Source organism: Macaca fascicularis, chromosome 13 (assembly GCF_037993035.2).
Source record: "Macaca fascicularis isolate 582-1 chromosome 13, T2T-MFA8v1.1".
NCBI classification, from domain to species: Eukaryota; Metazoa; Chordata; class Mammalia; order Primates; family Cercopithecidae; genus Macaca; species Macaca fascicularis.
The window spans coordinates 101376297-101383179 of record NC_088387.1 but is presented as its reverse complement, the minus strand read 5'-3'; the positions used below and the strand labels follow the sequence as shown (position 1 = coordinate 101383179).

Genomic DNA, 6883 nt, shown 5'->3' with positions numbered 1-6883 from the left:
CCGCAGTGGGAGGTGCCACATGACTCCTCCTTTTCCTCCCTCTCCGGCCACCCCGCTGCTGGAGAAGCCAAAAGAGGGCAGCTGTGTGAAAACCAGACTATCCCCTTGCTCTCTTTCTCTTCCTTTACTCTTACACACTCACTGCTTTTAAAACATGTTTTAATGCATATTTTTCTTTTACTGTGAGCTTGTATGTTCACAACTTTTGCCAAGTTTTTCTACTGTTTTGTGTTTTATTATTGATTTATAAGAGCTCTTTATATATGTACATTAATAGAATTATGATATATGCTATATACTATAATATATAAACTAGAGACACATGGCCTTCAAAGATGCAGATACTACTTCTTCTCTTTGGGCAGTGGTTCTGCAGAGTGTGAGTGTCCTGTGGGTCACAGTGACCCCCCAATACTATTGCTGCAAAACAAAGCACTCCAAATTAAGTGGCGGGTTGAGAGACAGTGGAGGTTAAATGGGTACCATCACCAGGTGGATATTCAAATATCTCATCAATGTTTAGAGCCTCATGAAAATTCGATGCATCACATGCCCCATGAATAGTGAGTTCCTCCTTGGTTCTTCCGTCTATTCCAGTCCATGTTTTGCACACGTGTGCTCTACTTCTTTCTTGTCTAATATATCCCCCATGATACCTACCTCTATGCTTAGTTTAATCTGTCCTTATTTATTTGTTTCTCTAATATTTTATTGTAGAATTGAATAATCTTAAAACAAAATCTCGAACATTCATTACTTTTTCCAAGGCAGTTTGCAAAACTTTTGAGATGCAACCTAGGAGGCACACTAGGTGCAACCAAAAGGCTCTTTTCTTAATGAGGTTTCTTTCCCAATCTTGACTGCATCATGGTTTTGGGCTTCAGAGAGCATGGCAGGAAAAACCAGCAGCATTCTTTCCTGTCAAGGCTGGGTAAAGTCCACATGTTGGACTGTCAGGAGAGTTTGCACGCTCTGGCAGCAAGATGGGGGTCATTCTGGTGCAATCCTCACTGGAAAGCATAATTGCTCAGATATTGGAGCATGGCTGTGAAGGACACCAGATTCTTACTGAACACACCTGTACTCTGGAGGATGACGGAGGGGTGGATGGTGCACCCCTTAGTTATGTGCTAATTCTGTACAAAGCTGTAACTGCAGTTGAGATCAAAATTGGAAATAAATCCCATCTTCCAACATTTGCAACATTCCCATATAATTAATGGACAAAAGTGAAAACTTTAAATTGACCTCATAAAATGAAAGTAGTTGCTGGAGTAAACTTTATTCCCTCCATTTAATGAGAATCATTAGGCTTTTATTTTACATGGAAAATGGGATCAAAGGCATTAAAGAGCAATTATTTAAAATCAAAACAATGTTTTATTGGGTTTTCATGAATTAAAATAGGTCAAGAACTTTTCAAAGTTCAGAAACAAAGTGAATAAATTTAAGAAGAGAATTAGCATGGAAGGGAAGAAAGTTAAAATACCAGAAGTTCTATACCTAAATAATAATCTTTATCCTCTTCCAACTCTTATGTTTGATAGAAAAATAGAGATGAATCATTTTCATTAGCTTAGCATATTCTAACGTTCTATTAGCTAAATGAAAATCTTACTATAGTCCCTGGTGGAATAATTTAAGCTAGTATTCTTTATGTGGCTCTACATATAATTATCTAACTTCAGAGATTTAACCAAGGTCCAAATCAAACAAAATTTGTTAATTTCATCTTTCAGTAAGACATTGTTCAACTAACATGCAGGTGTACTCTTTGGAAAGAAGCCAACCAGAAAATACTTGAAACTGAGTACAGATAAATTGTCAGAATTTACTAAAGACCATAGGTTATAGTTTTAATTACTTAAAGAGCAATGTATTCGAATATCCAGGAGGGGTTTTAATCTTAGGCAAAATGTTTGAGTAGGTTCCAGTTTACTTTCTCCTTATTCTAGAATTTAAATCATTTTGGGTTTTATTTCCTCCCCAAAGTACCATACTGCTTTTTGAGCCATGCCAATAAATACAAAGTTCTTATTAGTTGAAATATGGGCAAACAAGAAATATTCACTCAATGTCTCGGTATCCTTGATTCATGTCTAAAGTACTGAGGATAAATTATACCCATGCCTCTTTGTTCTGCAAATAGAGTCAAAAATCTCCAAAGATTAGATTTTCTTGCAGAGTTTCCAATAATAATACTTGATTACACAAGGAATTGATGTAGTAATAGTTTCAGATACTAATAATGCTTAGTACTTAAGCATTTGTTGTCTTCAAAGTGCTTAACTGTTTAATCTTCATAAAACCTCTGTGGAGTTGAGAAAGTCAGCAAGCAGTACATTATTCTCACTGCATAATCTTGAACTCTAACCACAGACATGTGTTTGTCTTCTCCTTGGAACCAGCTGGGTTGGACGAATTGTGAAACATTCTTCCTTCACCATGTTGTCTCACATAAATCATGAAGCTGGCAGAGAGATGCTCTGTTTTTTAAATTGTTATCGGTATTTTATATTATAAACATTAGCTCAATTACCTTAACTTTACAAAATTACCTTAACTTTACAAAAATATCTGGTGAATTCCTTCTGTAACACAAATGAAACACAACTCCAAATCTTCTGCCTTCTAATTCTGGAACACCATATTTGGGATGTCCTTATTAGTTATTACAGAAAGTCCCATTGCTTGAAGGATAGTCTAAAAATAAGTGGAACTTTGAAGACTTAAACGCATTTCAAGAGAGTAGAAGGATGGTTATGACAGGCTGGGAAGGGTAATGGCAGGGTGAGGAGGAGGTGGGGATGGTTAATGGGTACAAAAAAAATAGTTGAAATGAGTGAATAAGGCATGGTATTTGATAGCACAACAGGATGGCATTGGTTGATGATAATTTTATTGTACATTTTTAAATAACTGGGGGAGTATAACGGGATTGTTTGTGGCCCAGAGGATAAATACTTGAGGGGTTGGTACCCCATCTTCCATGATGTGATTATTATACATTGCATGACTTTATCAAAACATCTCATGTATCCCCATAAATATATATATATATATGCTATATACCCACAAAAATTAAAAATTAAAAAAATTCCAGAAGGAAATGAAAACTAAACAAGAAATGGTAAAAAAAAAAAAAAAAAAAAAAAAAAAAAAAAAAAAAGGAAAGAAAAGCATATTACCCTCATACAGATTCAAGAGTTTGGAATTATATGAAAAGTACTTTTTTTTTTTTTTAGATTTAAGAGAGTAATTGAAAGTTATTAGCTGATTTTTAAAAATCCATTTGAGAAAATAATAATAGAATATGAAATTACTGCTCCTAAAACCTGCTACTCTTGACTCTGATCTTAAAGCTCTAGTCAAGGTTTGGTTTAGATAGTTTCAAGGAATAGTTACTACATCAGTCAGGATTAGATAAGTTTTGCTGTGATAACAAATTAATTATGATATCCAGTGGCTTAGCACAGCAAAGGTGTAGCCCTTATGCTACTGTCACATGATCCTTAGGCTGTCACTTTTCCAGCCAAAAATCTCTGTAACTGGTGCAGCCTTTGCCTGAGTTTTGCTCAGGCCCACTGGGCTCATTCTGCCCACTTGGCCTGGCAGGCTGAGCTCGGCTAGCACTACCAGACTGGATCCCATGCCTGCCATGGGCAAGCCAGGCACAGAGTGGCAAGAGGTGTGTGAGCAAGTGAGCATGGGGTCTGGCCACTGTGCACAGCCAAGCATGCCAGTTGTGTCAGGCTGGGCAGCTCCAGACACTGGTACAAGCGCCAGCTGCATGCAAGACTGTGGCTGAACCAGGCGTACCACAAGCAGCTTCCATTGTGGGCACTGGGGAACATGGTGGCCCCCAGAAGATTGGAGACACCAGGAATCACAGCACCCCAAAGAGGGTGTCACAGCCCTGGCTTTGGGAGCCCCTAAGTCTGGGGTTCCCAAAGGGCCACGTCTGTTCTCTCCTTGTCAAAACACCCACAATGTGGTGAGCAGGGGGTGTGTTTCAGCTCTGTTTGTGCTACAGCTCTTTCAGTCCCACCATTCGGCAGGTCCCAAGTTCTTGTCCCACATCTAGGAAGAATAAAGTAGGCAGACAACTGGAAGGTGAGCAAGGTGGAGAGCTTCACTGAGCGACAGACCAGCTCTCAGGAGACCCAAAGACGATTGCTCCTTTCAGCAGCTGGTAGTTGTGACCTCTGTGAGTTTGGCTGAGTTCTGGATTTTAATAGGCTCGGAAGGGAGGAAATATGTGCTGATTGGTCCATGGGTGGCCATGGGTGGGCCTGGAAAAAGGACCATCTTATTGGCTGAACCGTCAGTAATGTAGTCCTTTCTTCACGCCCTGACTTCACCTGGAACTGGCAGCCCAACCCCCAAGCTTCAGGCAGTTCCTGGCTTGAAGGTGGGGTTTCAGTGGGGACCCACCCCTTTCCATCCAGGAACCTGTCTGCCTCCTGTCATCAATATGCCCTCCACGGTGCCCAGGCTGTTCCTGCCGAGGGGCACCTGCAGGCCCATGCGGAGCTGCCCTCGGCTCCCCCAACTCCCACCTTTCTCCTGTGCTTGTCAGTGTCCAAAGTCTGGAGGGGGCTGAGGTGACAGGGGTCTGGCATGTCAGTGCAGCCGGGAGCATGTGCACACCTGGCCAGGTCAGGACAGCATCTGGGCTTGGCCACAACTGTCCTCCACAGTGGAACGGGCACTGGGAGCAGGGAAAAGTTTGGAGTGGGAGCAGGCACTTCTGAGTGTGCAGGGCCAGAGGGCGCTTCCTGGGCCCCCACAGCTCAGGGATTCCCAGAGCCCTGGCTGGGCGGCTGCAGCTGTGCCCAGGAGCACAGGGCTCCTGCCCTGCCAACTTGGTAGGGGGCAGGGCTCCCGACAGTTCCCGCCCCACCGGTTTGCAAAGCATGCAGCCCCAGCTCCACCTCCCTGGCTGCAGCTAGCACCTTGGCAGTGGCTGCTCCAGACGGGCCACCACTGCCATCACTACCTGTCCCTTGTGGGTCAGCAAAGGGATGGGGTGGGAGAAGGGCTTTTGCTCCAGAGATCCAGTTGATGGATGTTCCACTATCGTGTGTAGCTACATCCACTTAGAACACTCCACATTCATTGAGGCAGAAGAAAGGGGCATAGAGAAATTAGAGCTGCCCTTCTATGGTTGGGTCTGAAAGCAACAATATCATTTTTGACTAGAGTCCACTGGGCAGAAGTTAGCAAGAATAAGAGCAAATGGATCCTATGGTGAGCACTGCTACCACAATTACTATGTGATCTTTGTAATATTTTATACACACATAATATTTTATGTATAATATATAACATTTTTATATAAATTACATTATGTAACATGTGGTATTTTATATACACATAGTACACATTACATGTATATTGACCTTATTCTACATATATTTCTTTTAAAAAATTGAATGCAGGCCCCCCAGGTTCCCTCAGCCCAGCCCGGTCCAGCCCGGTTCCCGGGAGTATGAAGTTCGTGTACAAAGAAGAGCATCCGTTCGAGAAGCGCCGCTCTGAGGGCGAGAAAATCCGAAAGAAATACCCGGACCAGGTGCCGGTGATAGTAGAAAAGGCTCCCAAAGCTCGGATAGGACACCTGGACAAAAAGAAATACCTGGTGCCTTCTGATCTCACAGTTGGTCAGTTCTACTTCTTGATCCGGAAGCGAATTCATCTCCGAGCTGAGGATGCCTTGTTTTTCATTGTCAACAATGTCATTCCACCCACCAGTGCCACAGTGGGTCAGCTCTACCAGGAACACCATGAAGAAGACTTCTTTCTCTACATTGCCTACAGTGACGAAAGTGTCTACGGTCTGTGAAGCTGCTGTCCCTGAGCTGGAGGGGGGTCTCATTCTACAAAGAGAGAGGTGGCCCCCTTTTCTTGACCTCCTCCTCCTTCAAGCTCAAACACCACCTCCCTTATTCAGGACGGGCACCTCTTAATGTTTGAAGTTTTCTCTCCAGCCTCTCTTCGGAGGGGTAATGGTGGAGTTGGCATCTTGTACCTCTCCTTTCTCCTTTCTTCCCCTTTCTCTGCCCGCCTTTCCCATCCTGCTTTAGACTTCTTGATTGTCAGTCTCTGTCACATCCAGTGATTGTTTTGGTTTCTGTTCCCTTTCTGACTGCCCAAGGGGCTCAGAACCCCAGCAGTCCCTTCCTTTCACTACCTTCTTTTTTGGGGGTAGTTGGAAGGGACTGAAATTGTGGGGGGAAAGGTAGGAGGCACATCAATAAAGAGGAAACCACCAAGCTGAACTGAAAAAAAAAATTGAATGCAGCACAAAAATGTGCATTTCCCATTTAATTTCCATGTTCATCACAATGGAAAAATCCCACAGGGAAGTGATTTGCTCTACAAAAAATACGAAGAACAGTAAAGAACTGAGTTTAATGTTTGCTCTGTAGAACCCTTTGTCCTCGTCACTGTAGGCCTATTGAATGAAGAACTTATCACATATTATTTTCATGCTCAACCAAAACCCATACTGTGCACTACACCCCTGAGGTAATTCTAACTATGGAGCTTAAGTGATAGTGATGCTGGAGCACAGAGGGGAATGGCCATGTTCCAGCTGTTCACTGTGTTCAATGGAGAGACAAACCCAGATTCACTCACACTCTGGCTTCAGCATGCCATTTCACAGGCTCAGAGTCCCACCTCAAGGGGGCTGAACACTAAAGCAATAAACTAAACGTTATGTAATGGTGATGGGGGCTGGGGGAATTGGGATCTATTTTCAGGCCATTTTAGGGTTTGTCAAACCACTGTATGGAAGCTAAGCTGGACCTCTATAAATGTTAACTGGCCTTTGCCTAGTTTTCAAGTTCACTCTAACTTTTGAGTGTCTTTGACATTT

The 6883-nt window shown here is 42.7% G+C and overlaps 1 pseudogene across 1 annotated transcript; it reads left to right on the top strand.

Moving 5' to 3' along the window:
- Positions 1 to 5442: 5442 nt before the first annotated feature.
- Positions 5443 to 6240, top strand: LOC102122168 (gamma-aminobutyric acid receptor-associated protein pseudogene; annotated as a pseudogene). The gene has a single exon (XR_012422640.1). The product of XR_012422640.1 is annotated as a gamma-aminobutyric acid receptor-associated protein pseudogene (transcript).
- Positions 6241 to 6883: the final 643 nt, after the last annotated feature.